Below are 18,034 nucleotides of genomic sequence, written 5' to 3' on the forward strand. Positions count from 1 at the left end.
ATTATAACACATTTTTTGTATTATTTTAATATTTAGATAAGTTTAAATTCTCATTATATATTCATTTATATAACACTAATTTATTCTATTATACTTTTATTTTTTATTTATATAATTAAAATTAGCTTTCTAATATATACTAGCATCATCAAATGAACTTGATTTCCAAATTACAAAAAGTTTAAACATTCAACATTGTATTAACAATCCACAAATTAGTTTAAAACATTCAACACTGTCATCAACAACAAAAAGTTCTTTAAGTATTCAAGTAGTCTTAAATATTCAACATATTGAAAAGTACTACTTTCAGCTTAAAATATTCTACAGCTGCCTAACATAAAGCCTTCAAAATTAAGTATCCTTTTCTATTTCGCTTGTCACATATGCAAAATAAACAAAGAAATATTTTATTGTTATTATCTAGCATCACAAATTACTTCAAGAAAAATGCTATGGAAATATTTCCAAGAGAGGACACCACATACAAAATAATGAATTCACAACTACACCAAAGCAAACAAAGAAACCAAACACTAAATTATAAGACATTGGTTCTTTTTTGAGTATGAAAATGTACCTCTTGGAATATTGTTCCAATCATCATGTCAGTCATATTGTGCCTACAATAGAATATATAATAATATATTATATATTTAAGTGTAGAGCTGAATATATATAAAAAAAATACAGTCATAAAACTTGTAATTCTACCTGAATAGATGCCCAAAGAACATTAGACTTGTCAATGACTAGCTTATAAACAATCAATCAATTACAAAATGTTAGAAATAGAAGTCATGCTTACAAGTATAATGTCTGAATTGGCCACTAAAAGAGGCAAAGACGTTCCACAAAACGATTTATTAGGGATAGTAGACCAAGAAAAAGAAAGAGCAGACTCATACTTAGACGAAAGCATCTAAGTAAACATTCAATACCACACAATGACTTGAAAAGAGAACACTGATTAATTCCACATTAAATTAATGATCATTTACGAATTTAACTTCTCATGAAATAGAGTAGTAGTAACAAGAAAGAAAATTAAAACCTATAAGATGTAAAACAAACCATTCTTACCTAGACCAAAGATCAAAAGTAAAAAACTTCCACTTCTGCCACACTCTATGTTAAAAGAAAATTTGGGAACTAGCAGTATTTCATTCAACTTGAAAATAATAAATAATTACAACAAAGCATTAACTCAATAGCATAAAATAGTGCAAAAAAGAAAAACAGAAAATAGACAAGTAAATAATACCCTTCCTATTAACGAACAAGCCCCTCCAAGAGTTCAACAAATTCAATAACAACCTCTAATCTTTTAAGAAATGCAGATATATATACAACAAAATAGTAATACAAAAACATATTCTTCAGATATAAATACCCAAAATAAGACACATCTCAAATATCACAACACCATTGAACAATTGATAATAAACATATTTAGAAAGCCAATGTTACACCAATACGAAAACATTTTGAGAAACCAAATCCTTTAAAAATAACATTTCAATATGAGAATATCAAAATACAACAAATATAGGTTATAAGAAATGAAAAATCAAGCAATAAAACGCTTAATGGAGGATTCGTGATAATTCAAACGTAAAAGCAAGACTCATTATTTCATTAATAAAGGACTTGTGATAATTTAAAAATGCTAATGTGATTATTCATAAATATTTGTAACCAAATTTCAAAAATTCCCTTCTTAATTAAAATGAAACTCAAAGCAATTAGGAATCTTTGATTGCACAAGTAATTCTCTCAATTAAATCAGCTGCAGAAACAAGTTCTATGGCTATGGTCAAATCCAAAATAACTAGAAAATCAAGTTAAAAGTAAGGCACAACTCACAAGGGGCTTGACGGGAAGCTTAAAGCTGAATGCTATTGAGAGGCTTCTCTTTTTTATAGCTTCAAGAAATACAAAATTATTAATTGATACTTCTCTTTTCCTTTTTTGCTTTGCAGTAATATAAGGTACACAACAAAGATAAAAAAGAGTTTCCTCATCTTAGATAGCATCCTCCACCTCTTTCTTTAGCGAGTTCAAAGTCTATAAGCATTGCTTGAATAACAATACCAAATATAAATATTTCAAGTATATACTTAGAATAAGAAAAATAATCAATTGCAAGGCACAAGTTTAAGGTTAACATAAAGAATTCAAACAAAATAAATAAAAAAATCTTATAATATCGAAAAAGTTATACTATTTTCAAGGAAATAAAGTATTAATCTGAAATGATAAATAATAGCTAGTCCTCTAGCTATTCAACTTGCATGGTCCATACGCTCATATATAGCAGCGAGCTAATTTGGAGGTTTTACAAAGTCAATGTAAGTGCATGTTTAAGGTTGCAAAGCTTACATACCAGATTAGCTGGAAACTCATAATGATTATCTTTCTCATTGAAAACGTCTGTCGTCATCAAGACAGAAAACCAAGGATGTCCTACCTGTGATTCAAAGGATATATCAGAACTCTTAGCCAATAACAAAAATAACAGCAATGACAGTAGAAGTATAATGAAAGCCTATTGCAAGAAGTATATAATTTTTTTTAATGAAATCATTGTAATTCCACATTGATTCTTATGAATAAAATGATTCTTGAAGATCAAAAGACAACACCCAAGATCAAGACGTCACAAAAGGAAACCGTACATTATAATACCTAAGAACTTACTTGAAAATAATCCCAAAAGTTAAGATCAATTGCATAAAAATATCTGATGGAAAGTTTCAAGTTAATTAATAACAAAGTTTCGTCAACAAGTTTGGTGGGTAGTAATGAATAATGTGGTTAACTAATTTAGAGCTATAATTAATTATTATTCTACTCTCTATGTTCTAGCTAGAAATTGATTAATATAACATAAATCATATTCTGTATCTTGTGTTATATGTAGTTCTTTTGTATATATAGTATATAAATATCTCAATACCTGACAAAAGCTTAAAATTCCAATTTGTCAATACCCTAGATCAATTTTTACTCCTCAACCACTCTGTTTGGTTCCCTAAAAGCATACCGAACAACTAGAAGAAGAAATCAATACCAGACTTCCAACACATGAAATCTCATACAAGAAAAATACAAGAGTATGCACTATACACAGTCACATCCTCTATAATGTGTATATATACCTCTTGTAATTCACTATCCAAGAACAAGTTTAAGGATTTGGAATGCTATATTAATGAGAAAGACTTAATCAAATCAAAGAGGTCTGAAGTAGTAATCTAAAATCGTGAATATAAGAAATCACAAAATCATATTATCTATTTTTGTGTGAAATATATATGTTCTGAACAGTCTAAACATATGTGTGTATTTTTGTACCACTCCCAAGTTCAAAAGTAAGAAATAGTTTATTTTTTCCATGTGAAATATATATGTTCTGAACAATAAAATACAATATGAATTTTCTGTATATATTCTTGCTAACTTGGGTTCCCATTCTGAACTTATATGGCTCTCATCTGTCCAAGCTCTCATGGTGGTTGTGCTTAAGTATTCTGCAACCAAGAAAAGCTTCCTAATTTGTATTAGTGCTTTATTAAATTCCAATAAATTGATAAAATAACTATCTCTATTAAAATCACTAGTAAAAGAAAAATAAACAAGATTTAAGCATTGTGAGCCAAAACTACAAATTGTCAACACACCTGATGAATTGGGGTACATCAAGCTTGTGCAAATTGGGCAATCAACTTGTGAATAAACTCCAGTTTTCCCACAAAAAATAGGGGTTTTCTTTGCAACTCTGCTACATCATTATCTGGAATTGTATTTAGTGGAGCTCAATACACATAAAGCCTATCAAAACAAAGTGATGAAAACCATGAAAGTTACAGAAACATTGGCATTAATTGAATGTGATGAATATCTTGATTTTGGAGATGGAAAGCAAGATGCAGGTTTCAAAAGTAAACAAAATCAACAAACTTGAAGAGCAAATACCTCACTCAATGAATTAATAAAACCAGAGTTGGTGTGCTTTGATGATTCAGGAGTAAGCTATAATGAAATTGGACATTGAGTATGTCACTAATCTTGTACCAAAACTTGTTATTGTCACTCTCCTTGGGGCCGTAAGTTTTCTTCAACGGAGGACAATAATGAAGATCCATCCATCTGCAAACATACACAGACATATATACATCTCTTTGTCAACATATACATGCATATGATCGAATGACTCATGCTTTTAATATTCACTACAACTTTGTGTACCACAACCAAGTTCAAAAATAAGAAATCTTTACTTGTTTGATGCGTCTTTTTTATAGCCGCAAGCATGTCCATGCAAAATATGTTCTGAACAGTTAAATAATACGGAGAACAGTCTCTATGTAGATCACTAGTAAAAGGAAAATACATAAAACAAGCAAGATTTAAATCATAATCATGAAGATCTAATAGAAACATTGCCATTGAATTGAAGTATATGTTGAGTCTCAAAAACTTTTTGTTTCATCCTTTACAAGGGTCTTTGTTTTTGTGAACCTAAAAAGTTCATAATTTTCATATATATATATATATGAAAATACATAAAACAAGCAAGATTTAAATCATAATCATGAAGGCTTCTACCATGAAATTCAGATACTTTCTTGGGTGCAACAAATATAGGCACACAACAAGTATTATTACAAGTACCTAGTTTAATACAAAGAAAGAGAAAAGGGAACAAATTACACAAACATACTAGGTATTAAGTGTCTAAGAAAAGTCTCATGGTTGGCTACATCCTGCTGTTCTATGCGTTTTATGCGTTGATAATTATGTAACACTTTTATTTTCTAAATAGGTCAGTATGTCAGAGCAGTCTTTCTACATTAATTTATGCTTCATATTTCCTAGAAATTTCATTATCTTCCTATGCATGCAGGTTCTGAGTTATGATGGTTTTCACTCTCCGGATGCTTTGGCAGTCACAGCTGCAGGAATAGCAGTGTAATTTTTTTGCATCTTTTCTATTTCTGAATTATCATATAATAGCAGTGATATTCATATTATATGTTGTGATCGATTAACTTGTAAATGACAACATGGAAACTTCATAGTCAAGGACAAACTAGTGTTCATAGTAATGCCATATTAAGCCATTAACTAAATGACAGCCAATTGGCCATTCCAACTTCATAACTTTATGTTGGTTCGCCACTTTGCCTTACAATATCAAATTGGTTAAACTATATATGAAAGAAACTTTATGCCAAAAGAAAAATAAAAAGCACCCAAAGAATAATACAAACTAAGGAACAATATAAAGAGGACCACCAGGACAGGTGTCCTTCCTCATGCAATGCAAGCTGTACAAAGAATAATAAGAGAGGAATATACATTAACCAATTACAATAGAAAATAATTAATTACAACTGAAAATATTAATGTGTATTAGCGTGCTTAACACAAAGCAGAGGACGAAAGGGCATAGAACAGTAGGTATTTAGAAGAGTTGTTAATTTGCCTATCGTAGAATTTAAAAAAAAAACTGAATTAGTAAATAAATACCCATTATTAAAATATATCGAGATAAGAGTATGCCATAATCAAGCTTACTAAGAATTTAAACAGAATTCCATGCAACTATGGAATTGAGATATTAAAACTGTTATAACTAACCAAAGCTATCCCAGGGTCTTCTCTACTTTTGAGTGCAACTTCTACCTCAGGGTCGTCAGAATGAGTACGTGCCCAATCCTGAATAATAAATATGAACATCAATGAAATGAAACTGAGAAGACCAAGATCATTATGGAACTAAAGGTAGAAGATTACCCTGATTTAACCAACAAATATCTGAATAACAAACGCACCAGCTTGAGCTGCAGCTACAGCTTGAGCGAAGCTAAGGAAACAAAAGGAAACTATCACCATTAAAAAGAAGGTAATAAAATGGAACTAATAAGAAGTAATGGTAGAAGACAAGCAAAGATAATTTATTTCAAAATGATGAGTACCCACGACAAAGCTATGCAAGATAAAGTAATGTACTTAACCATTAATTAGACATATATAAAACTTGTATACAAAAGTCAAATGAGTTTGTATGCCCTCAGATTCCAGTAATCTTGCAGCCTCTATTCCCTAAGTGGAGATGCAATCAATTAGAAAAAATAGTTAGATGACAAAAATTATGAGCATTCATGAATATATTCCCTTGAAGAAAACTCTAAAGATAAAGAATAGAGATGTTTTGTCATGAAAATTGCTTGCCAAGTTGAAGGAATTTTGAACAACAAACACTCAGAAGGGACATCAATTTCATTGTAAAGCTTCAACAGATCACGAACCTGCATTGTTGATAAAGTACTTGTGCAAACCACAACAAAATTAATAGCAAGTAAAGAACTAGCATCAGAGGGATAAGATAGACTACAAGTACAGCTTCAGAAACATGAAGCAGATTCGGAATACATTCCCTTTCTCATTTTGTGCCCTATGTATAGTTTATAATTCCAATGAGATTTAAAAGTTTGAAAATCATAGTGCACAGTGATGGTTTCATCTCTATAATATTTGTTAAATATCATTATCAAATGAATTAAAAGTAAAATGCCAGATCATAATTTAGATATGATTATTTTGTTGCAGAATATTCACAACACAGCCACAAAATTCAAGCAAATTATTTCTAAAGAATTGCCAAATACCCCTAAAGTTTTCTTTATTTATGGAAAAGAAAATAGCAACAGGAGCATTGGAATCCAACAAATTCACTAAGTAAATGGACAAACAAGGAGATCCATTAAAGTATTTTAGACAAGGGAATAATTTGAAGTTCTAACAATGAGAATAAAATTGATGGAGACATTGTTGTAAACTTGTAATGCACAATTAGGAGCTGAACATATTGAGCAAAATATGAAGAAAAAAATCCAATATGTGTTAGTACATAAGTGAATCAACATGAAAAAAAGGGGGGAAATGAAATTTTACATCAACAAAAGTATTATTTATATGCACACCTGACCACATAATCAATCTCATATCCAAGTTCAACTTCTTCTTGCAAAGGTTCAATCCAAGAGCTTACAAGAGTGCGGTACTTTTTGCTCAAGATCATGGCTCGAATACAACCCCATTAACTGGTCTGAGGACATCTTTTCTGAAGGATTAATTTCAATTAGTTGTTCTAACGCCTGGATGAATACCTGAAAACCTGTAAGTTGAAATTTAATTGAAAATTATTTTGGTATGGAATCTAAGTCAACCTAAGAATACTTAAAAGAAAGAATAGAACAAAACCTTCTCTAAGGTTGCTAAGATGTTCCATGTTAAAGCATTGAGCAACTCTAAAGTATGTTTGGATAAAGAGCACAAGATGTAATATGTTTAGAATTCAAACAACCAAGTGTCAGTTTATGTCCCTCACAATATGCCTACTACTCGGACGAATCCTTTAGTTGAAATCTCACTGAAATTCAAAGCTTACATAACCTAATTTACTGACTTGTTGGTTTTATAATTATACAGCTGCCTACCTGTAACAAACCTCTCCTTCCTAAGCTACTCCAACATACACTTAATATTTTTTATTCAGTAAAATTATAACTTTATAAGCATCTTTCCCCCTTATTATATATTCAGAAAACTCTTCTCTAAGAGCAGCAGTAGGATAAGTAGAAAAAGTCCCTCTTATTTGGTTATGTACCATTACCATGTCCAATGCTCAGTCAAAACTCTTGTAATTCCTTATTAAGTGTTTGTAGTTGGCAATCATGACCATATACTTTAGAGATTTCCGGTAGAAAATGACCAAAGAAAATTTCTAGAATCAAATAACATGTCTTCTTTGGACAAATTTAATAAAACAAAGTCACTCAATAAGTTTGATTTTTTCCTTGTTTCATCCAAGACTCATGAATTTATCTACTTTGTAACAAACAGAGTAAAAGACACTAGATGATATATGTGTTCACTAAGGAAGCCAAACAACCTTCAATGTGGAAATGAAGCAAGAGAGAGAAAAATCTGTGAAAACTATCAACAAATTAAGCTACAGATTGTACCTAGTGTTGCCAAGATAGCAGCAAAAATGATTATGCCAACAGGCTGCACCCTCAATTTGCCAATGGGGTTGTAGTGCACCAAATTTTTTTTTTAGTTTATTAAAAATTTTGTGATTTATTTTATTTAAGTGTTAAGTGTGATGAATTGTTTTATATAAATGGTGTTTATTTTATTTAGTTGTTTGTTTTATTTGATTGTTTGTTATTTTATTTAATTGTTAGAATTGTTTGTAGAATATTTTTGTGAAATTACTTGTTAATTGATATATATTTATTTTTATTTTAAAAATGTGATTATGTGAGATTTGGTTGAATGCACCGAGGTGCATGGTAGATAGCGTTGTATACTAGTGATTTAGTGTGTGCAAGTGCATGGTAGCATGGTACACATGTGTAGATTTTCTACACACCTTATATTTCCTTTTATTAGATTTTAATTGATTTAATTAAAAAATATATATAAAATAAGAGAAATGGAAAGATGGTGGACGACAAGGAGTGGGAAAAGGAAAATGGCATTATTCCTTTTATTTTTCTCAGTCAATTAAACTTAAATTTTGGAAGATTATAGCTATTATGGGTAAGGGAATTTTGACATTTTTATTATTTAAAATACTCTTTATTATAATGGATTGTAGGCTTAATTAGATGAGTAGATTGGGGAACTTACCATTTATTTTGGTGAGGCTTTATGAGAGGATTAGGTTAAGAAGGAAAGAAATATTGGAAGAGCATTTTTTGCTCTTGGTTACCGTGAGTTGAAGAGAGGAAAAGAGAGAGATAGTGGCGAGCTAGAGAGAGAAGGGAAAGGGCTGCCATTTTTCTAGAGAGAAGGAAGAAGAGAAAAAAGAAAAAAGAAGAGAAGAAGAAGAAGAAGAGGGTTTCGAAACCCTAGGTAAGTTCTAACCTATTGGTGTTTTGAATATTGAATTAGAGTCTTCTCCTCTTCTCTAATCTAAGATTATTTTGTGGTTTCTTTCTTTGGATGTATGGTGTTCGAAAATCCCTTATAGGTGACAAGGTTTTTCTTGCTAGAGTATTCTTGATTCAACAATCAAGAGAGGTAATGGTTTTTCTTCACCTATGTTGGATTGATGAGTCTATCCTTGATGTTGATTTTGGTGGTGTTTAATGGTTTGGTTATTGTAGGTTGGTGATGAGGTGGTTATGTTTGGTTTTATTTCTCATGAAAAGAATAGGGTTTGTTAAAGAGGCTCATGGGAATGTTTGAGAGAATATGTGTTTTATGAGATTTATATGAGGGTTGTATTTTGTGTTTATGTTGCTATGATTATTTTAGACCATTGATTTATGTAAAAATATGCAAGAATGATGATAGATGCATGCTAGGTTTCATGTGAAGATAGATGAGAATTTTGTGATATTTTGTGGTGGATCTTGAGTGTTTCGGCCTAGGGGTAAAAGGTTCAATCATGATTGTTTTCCTTGTATGTTTTGAAATAATGGTGATTTTAGAAACATGATATGATGTATATGATATTATGTATCAATGAATTATGGTATGCATGAAAAATGATAGAAACATGTTAGGTTTAATATAAAGGCATGTGTGAATAATGGTGTTTATTTATTAATGCATGTTGTTATTATTGTTTTGTTGGATTGCATGTATGAATTCATTGGAAATAGAATAAGGTTTTATAAGGTTGTATATGAATATGTGTTAGTGATGTTCTTTGATTTATTTGTATAATAAGAGCATGTTAGGATTTGTGATTTATTGTGTTTATTGGACATGTATGATTTTGTATGAAATTTTTGAAAGGCATGAGATAAAAGATGAATTTCATGATTAATTATGCTTGCTGATTTTTGTGAATAATTGGGTAATAAGTTTGGTGATATAGTGATTTGCATACATAAGTAATGTCCTTAATGCTATGTTGATTTTATGGAATTAAAAGGGTATTTTAAGTCACAAGAAAATGATATTTTACTCAAATAAATACCTACAGAATTTTTATTATATTTTTAGGAAAATATGAGGTTTTAAATTCAATATAGTGATTTTTAATGATAAATATGATTGCTGAAATTTTTGTAAAAAAAAAAATGTAAAGTATGTTTCAATAAAATGAATTTGATTAGTATTTGAAATAAATTAATACCTAAATTATGGTAATATTAAAAATGGTATTTTTAATATGGTATGAGTGTATATTTTAATAGTTAAGATTTTTCTTTATTTTGATTAAGGAAAATATTAAATCTAATTTATCTGTGATTTTAAAGAAATTAAATGGTGGCTGAAAGTTTAGTTTAAAATGATTATTTAATTGTCACTTATGAATTTATGTTACATAAAACTAAGTCTTAAAATAATTCAAATAAAATATATTTTTCCACACTTAAAATATATATATTTTTCTCACATCATTTATGTAACACAATTAATCAATATTAAATTGATTTTTCTAAGGAAACATGGTAATCATAGGTATTTTTCTTTTTAAAATAATTTCCAATGACTTTTATATTTTCTTAATGGCTAAATAAAATTGTTTTTATGAAATAAAAAGAATGTCTTGGGAGATTTAATCAACCTAGGAATTTTAAGAAGATAAACAATGGTAAACAACACATGCTACAAGTCTTTTATTTTTAAAACAATAGAAGTAAGACGCATAGAATTATCGTTTTAAACGCCACAATTACGCAACGTTTCCACGTATGCATGTTACATGCAAATTCACTTTTACGTTCAAAATTATGTCTATTATGCAACCATGTAGTTTTTATAGAAAGATCATGCATGCAAAGTAGGTAGAATAAGCATTATTCTTTTTATGACCTTATGTGTAATTAAGTATATTAGTATGTTGTGTGTAACCCATACTATGTGTGCATGGCCCATGCACACATGAATTATATGAAAGGGCAAATTAGTTATTATGTGAAGCTAACGAATGTCGTTTTGATTATGGTATAGGCTCGTTGAGAAGTTGTGGTTTATTTAGCTTGGACCTGAAGTAAGGAAGTTAGATAGAATTCATGAAAGTTATATTATGAATGGTAAGACTATTGTGTGAATGAAATGTTATGAATTTTGAATGCCATAATGTGATGATATGTTGGCTTGTATGAATATTGTATGATATGAATGGATGTTAGCGTGATGAACGCGACACATCAAAATGGGTTGCTAAGGATAAAGAAGACGTAACCCGAGTTACTAAGGATATGAAGACGTAACTCCATGGGCGGAAACGCCGAGGTTATTCAAGGACTAGAGACTCTTGTTTACCTCAAAGGGTGGCATGGACAAGTTAGCGGGCCATGTTCACAAGGAATTGTGTATGAATGTGTTATGATGTCTGGTTATGGTTATGATTATGTTATGATGTTTGGTGATGTTTATGATTTTGTTATGATGATATGATATTTATGATATGATGGTGGTAATATGTTTACGTTTATGATATTGATGCCAATCTTACGATGATGCTATGATGTATAAAGATGAACAATAGTGTTTGTAAATTGTTGTATCTTACTTGCTTGTTGTTTGTACTTCCTTACTGGGCTTTTAGCTCACCCCCTTACTTTCCCTTCCAGGTAGCAAATAGGTTTCTCCATGGGACGCGTGGTGATGTGGGAAGTTCTATCGTCCTGGTGTGTATGGCGTGGGGGCATCCTATGGACGAAAAATGATCAATTAAAAACACTATTTTTAATAATATTATGTTTTATGAGACTTTTTAAACTTATCACCGGGACTTAAATTATTGGTTGTTTTTGGGAACTTTGCATAAAAACTCATATTTTCTTTTAAAACTATTGGGCCCAACTTGCACGTTTTTAAGCAAGACCCCACTGAAACCTTTATAATAAGTGGCTTTCTTTTTTAGACCAATGAAAATGTGAATGTTTTATTAAGTACTAGTTTATGGCGTTTTTACAGGGGTATCTATAAATATTTATACTTTTCATTGACAAGTGAGTGAACCAAAGTATGCCACCAGCCATGAGATCCAGAAGAATCTAGTGTTGATGCTGCAATGGCTATGGACCCACTCTTTATAGTAGCATAGATCTACAGAATCAAACATAAGTTTCAATTTTAGTTTGTAAAGTGGGAATGAATGTTCTATAAGGCCATAAAATATTATTTTATGCAAGAACTCAAATACTCTAAAACATGGTCTATATAATCTAAAACGTTACAGATACGACTGGAGCTGTAAAAACTCTTAAGAACTTACTTCAGCCAATATTTCTTATAAAAAATACCCAAATTTTACCTTAAGTCCCAAGAGAATTATGTTTGCATAATTATAGATCTTCATGGCTCTTTCATGTTGAGCTTGTTCATCAAGATCATCTTCATCAATGCCTTCTAATTGCACTATAGATTCAACTTCCTCAAAAGATTTCAGAGTTAAAAGCTGTCTTTCATAGTAGTCCCTTTCTCCTAAAATTTAAAGAAGAAACAAATTTTTTTTTGTAAGAACATGTATATATAACAACATAAGAAAAGCAAAAGAATCAAATCATGCATCGTTGGATTGCTTTGGTTGCAGAATCTTTGAAAAAGTGAAGAATTCTCCCCCAGTTTCTCCACAGACAAACAATGCCTTAAACCACAAACAATACCTCTGTTTTTTCCTAAGAAAATTAATAAAAAAAACAAAACAATAATCACTCATTTTGTGGTTCGAAGAAACCAATCAATCCAGGTAAAATGACGTTTTCTCATTTTCTGATTACTCATTACATATATAACCAAAAATAACAAGAAAAAGAACATAAAAATCTTGAGCGCATTTTCTCAGTAACCAAACAGAGTTTTCTTTAATTGAAGTTGAAAAAAAACCTCCACTCAAGCCACTGGTCCGAGTTAGGTCGATATCGTAGGGACTGGACTCAACATCAAGACCAGAACAGACCTTGTCGGGGAGCCTAGAGATGAATTGGGTCCTGAGCGAGTTAATAGAGTATCCTCAACTGAGTCGGCAATTCCGGCGACCGTTATCACTCGGTCTCCGACTTCACTTCATCAAAGTGGTTGAAAAGTTGGTGACTGAGAGGCTCTTGTAGGAGGTTGCGTTGGAAAGAGGTGGTGGTGTTCAAGGTTCAGTCTTTACCAAATTTTTTCAACTAGGGTTTAAGAAAATTGATTAGAGTGGGTAGGTGGAAAATGAAAGAGAGGAAAAGAAATTGTACTGCATATAAGAGAGAAAAAGAATATAACACATTTCATTTACCGCTTTTTCTTTTTTCAGTTGCCGCATTTTTAATTTAATTTTACTTTCTTTAGCACATTTATTTTATATATATTATAATACTTTTTCAATAGTCTTATAATGATGTGTTACAGAAAGCAGTCTTTGTTGTGGTGTTAAATTCATTAAGAAACTTTGTTGTTCAGTTCCCTAACTATTTGGATCTAGGAGTGACTTGCCCTTGCTATCTATCTATAAAATTGATCCTGCTAACCCAAATTTGCTAAGAAATCATATTGAAACAATCAAATTCATCAATAGAAACCTTTCTAGCAATTTTTGATAGAAAGGTTATAGTATCCTTATTATATGGTTCCTTCATCACTATGTGGAAGAGAGAGACTAATTGTGTAGGATAGAAGTACAAGGCTCATGATGCAAACCATGGAGCTGTTGGGGTTTTATGCCCTAATTAAAACCCAATTTCTTTGTAATATCATTTATTATCAATAAAAGAATTGAAATCATTTTTTGACTTGGTCAATCACTTTGCTCACATGTTTTATTTTCATAATTATTTGTTTAATATAAACATCTATTAAATCCCGAGCATATAACTAATCATATTTATAGTCACGTAATCACATTTGAATATAAATATGATTATATGTTCAAATAAGTTACTCCGAAGATTAGTCAGTGCACAGGATTTACATTGACTTGCCAATCTACAATATGATCTACTTACACATTGCAGTGTTATGTTCTTTTCAGAACATTAGCAAAGTAGATAAGATCGGGTGTATTTGTTTCATCAGACTGGACCGATATTGACAATAGATAGGATAAGTAAATGTACCGTTATTATCTATTCTAGTCATATCGTATAGTTGACCATAGGCCGATTCAATCTCAATTCTAATTGGTTAGTATTCTAACTGATTGTATTATTTTAGTTATTTGACTTGTTTGTTACCAGCTTACCCTACGGACTAGCTCATACTTACATCTTGGGAACTCGGTAGTATAATTGAGTGGGAGTGTTAATCATAGATATGAACATCTATAGCTTTCGATGAGGAAGTGAAACGATGGTTTCCTTTTAGTTTGGTTCAAGGTGTTAAATGATAGATATCTCATATAAGTAATAAATATTAGTTTACTGAAATATCATTTATAAGGAACTAAATGTTTTAAGGATAAAATAAAATGATGGGTAAAACAATATTTTAGTCCTATCTCATTGTATACCGTCTATAGAGGATTGAGTGATATTATGGTTGTAACAATGGATAATTAATAGCGTATCTATATTTCTTTTAGAGCGTTTTATGAATTCAAGGATGCAATTCTGAGTCTTTAGTGGAGTCACGAGGAATTAATAAGTTAGTAAATTTATTTGTTAGATTTATGATAACTGTTGACGGTGAGAACTCGTCAACTAAGTTAAGTTAGAAAAATTGCAACGTAGAGATTATCAAAAGAAAGGCTTTAGAAATCTAAGTAGAAACTCCAAGAATAATCGCAGAAGAAAAATAGTGAAATCCGTTTGTATTGATTATGGTGCAATGCTACAGTAATTTTTCCAACCCCTTTCAATGTTGAAGAGGGGATCCCTTTATAGGGGGCTCTAATGGCCCCAGATACATGGTGGTCCAGGGGACCAGATGGTACATGAGTACCCCAGCAGGAGAGTAGCTTCAGAGGTAGTGGTGTCGACTCCCGTACATGATCGGGGTTGGTGGGAGCACTTCCCTTTTGGTACCTGATCGTACCTCCACTACTTCCCCAGTACAGGTGTCAGAAGAAGTCGTACCAGATGTAGCGGTGCAGGTGGTTGCGGTGTCGATCTTGACACATGGTTACCAACGTACAGGCAGTGCCTTTGCCATTGGTACAAACTTGTACCACCTACACCTATCTAGTACGGTCCCCAGAATCACGTTCTTGCACTCCCCCTGTCGTACGACCCACTCCCATACACATGCTTCCTATTTGGAGGTCTCTCTCGTGTGCTCAAGATATGCCATTGCTCTAACCTCCTATCACTTCGCGAAATATAAGTGCACTTGTAGCCTTGAGTATGCTAAGCAGAGGGGGGTTGTACCTTGCTGGTGACAACTTCCTAAGAAAGGAAAGAAGGGCCTCCTCAGCGGGCCTATGCTTGTGTTGGAGCGGGGACACAGCTAAGGCGAGGCGAGGCCTCATGGAAGGCCACACGGAGGAGCCTCACTGAAAGTCTTGCGGATGGCCTCGCGGGCGTTCGAGCGCGAGATGCGAGGCTGCCCGGCACGCGAGAGCGAGGGCGCGAGGCGCGGGGCACGCACGGGCGCGAGGGCGCGAGGCCGCACGGGCATGAGGCCGCACGGGCGCGCAGGCGCGAGGCATGGGGTGCGCGGGGCCTGGCCTCGTGAAGGACCGTTCATGCGAGGCGCCTTGGGGCGTCGAGGGGGTCCACGAGGTGCTTGCCTCTTTGTGGCACAGACCCATGCATGCGAGGCGATGGTGTGGTGGCCTCGCGAGGAGGTGGTGACCCGAGGGCCTCGTAGAGGCATATGCATAGAAGGGTCTCGCATGGTACATGTGTGTACTTAGGCGTTTCTGGGACCTTAGCACGTATTTCGGGCCTGTCACAACGTGGACATTTGAGCATCCACACTTTCCCCCCAGTCTAGGAGAGGACCTTTAGGTGTTTTTGTAGACTCTTCTCTTTAATTCTTATAAATAGGCCCTCATGCCAAGTATATTAGTTACACTCAATCTTCTTAGCTTAGTGGTATTTAGACATTTGCTCCTTTCGAGAGGTAAGGGGTTCAATCCCCCACAACCTCACTTTTATTATAGTTTCCTCCTTTTATATATATATATATATTTGGGATAATCTTTGGTATGTCTATACCCCTTAATATATTTGGAGGCTAACACATCTTTTCTGTTTATTTTTGCAGACGCGTACTTTCGACCATTTAGCTCTTTTTGACCGTGACGGTACTTTTGGGCCTCAACCTCCTTTTGACCACGACAGCGTCTAATTTTTATAGCTTGAGGTATATTATCTTTTTCCCTTGTTTTCATTGGGTCAATATTAGCACCACTCGGAATGGGGTACGTTGGCCTGAGCCTGTCATGAGTTAGTTTTAAGGCATGCCCCTTTATTTATACCCTGTAGTGGATCATTTAGGGCGTTTGCATCTAGAGGTTTTAAGCCCATTCCTTTGTGTTTTGTAGCAATCCTCTCATTTATACGTGAACCCCTTTTTGCTTTCGGGACGAGGTCTCATGGCCAGTGACGGTCCGTTCGGCATACCTCCGGGGGCTGAGTTTGTTGACTTGTCTTCAGACTCAGAGTCCCTTGAGGAAACCCCTTACCAAGACTATGACTCCTTAAGGCAGGCCCGTATCCATCATCTTGAGCACATGGCTGAACTTAGGCATAAAATTTGGGTGGTGGAGAGTGAAATTGACTCGGTGTTGAGAGGAGACGGAGTACCTTCCCCCCTGACCTTAGTGACCATGTAGCGAGCCTTAGGGTGACCCTTTTAGATTTGCAGGGGGAGTTGGAGTTTATGGAGGGACATCTTCCACCTGAGCCCTCCAGCCCATCCCCGCCTGATGACTGTCATGGGGCCGCTTCTGCTTCTCTTCAGCCCTTAGTTTCGATCTTTCCTAGCATAGCGCTTCCGCAGCCGGAGCCCCGGGGGAAAACTCTTGCTAGGAAGAGAAAATGGAGGGTCAAGTGTTCTGTCTCTTCCTCACCTTTTTCTTTTGGTTTTGCAGATATGCCGAGGGCACGACGACAGGTATCCACCAATGAACCGGACGATGCTCCTTTAATGGCATCCACCCTGGTGTCACATGTGTCAGAAAATAAACTGAGGGAAATTGTGAAGCATTACCGCGTTCCTCCGGAGAACACTTTATACACTCCTTTGGAGACATGCCGGGCTGACTACCCTAGTCCCGGCTTCATGGCCCTTAGTGAGCACATCCTGAAGGCGGGTGGTACCATCCCGTTACACCCGTTCTTCGTTGCGGTCCTCAACTACTTTGACCTTGCTCCACTTCAGCTGGCACCCAATAGTTGGCTGACCTTGAGCTGCCTTTTTATTGCGTTTGCGGAACTTGTGAAACATGCTCCTACGGCGCTAGAGGTGCATTTCCTATACAATCTCATGCCCTCTCCCAAATCCAAGGGCTTCTATTACCTGCAAAAAGCCAATAACGAGGTCCCTTTGATAGAGGGCTTAGTGTCCAACCTGGGGTCCTGGAAGTAGGAATTTTTCTTCGTGAAGGGCCCCCTCTCTGTTCACGAACACTTCCGTGCCACTCCCAGGAAGTACCCTAAGCCACATTTTCTCTCTTTTTTTTTTGTAATTTATTGTTTCATGACTTATGTTTGTGTTGACCATGGTGTGGATTATGCAGAGAAATTTTCCGAATCTGTAGTTGTTAGGTTGGAAGCGAAAGCTGTGAGGAAGCTTATGAACGCTGACCCTGCTATGAAAAAGGCTGCGTACCTATTCACCGTGGAAAATCTGAATCTCCACAAGCTGTCCCTAGTCTTAGATCCCAGGCTGCTGTGGACCATCCTTGGGTCCAAGAAGATGAAGGCAGCATCGGCTGAGCCTTGCCCAGATGAAGGTGGGGCTGAGGATGTGCCGGAGGAAGCCTCCCTTGAATGCGGGGGACCTCACCAGCTGTCCTCGACTCCTGGGGGATGCCTTCCTTTTGTCTCTTTCGACCAGGACATAGCCTCCCAATCCCAAGACCAGCATGCCATTCCGGGGCATTTTGTTTGCCCCGACCCCGAGGACT

General features: G+C 34.3%; 1 pseudogene; it reads right to left on the reverse strand.

The window, feature by feature from the left end:
• Positions 1 to 6,803: 6,803 nt before the first annotated feature.
• On the reverse strand, positions 6,804 to 15,427 carry LOC133829057 (metal tolerance protein 4-like; annotated as a pseudogene).
• Between the last annotated feature and the right edge of the window lie 2,607 nt (positions 15,428 to 18,034).

Source organism: Humulus lupulus, chromosome 1 (assembly GCF_963169125.1).
Source record: "Humulus lupulus chromosome 1, drHumLupu1.1, whole genome shotgun sequence".
Taxonomy (NCBI): Eukaryota; Viridiplantae; Streptophyta; class Magnoliopsida; order Rosales; family Cannabaceae; genus Humulus; species Humulus lupulus.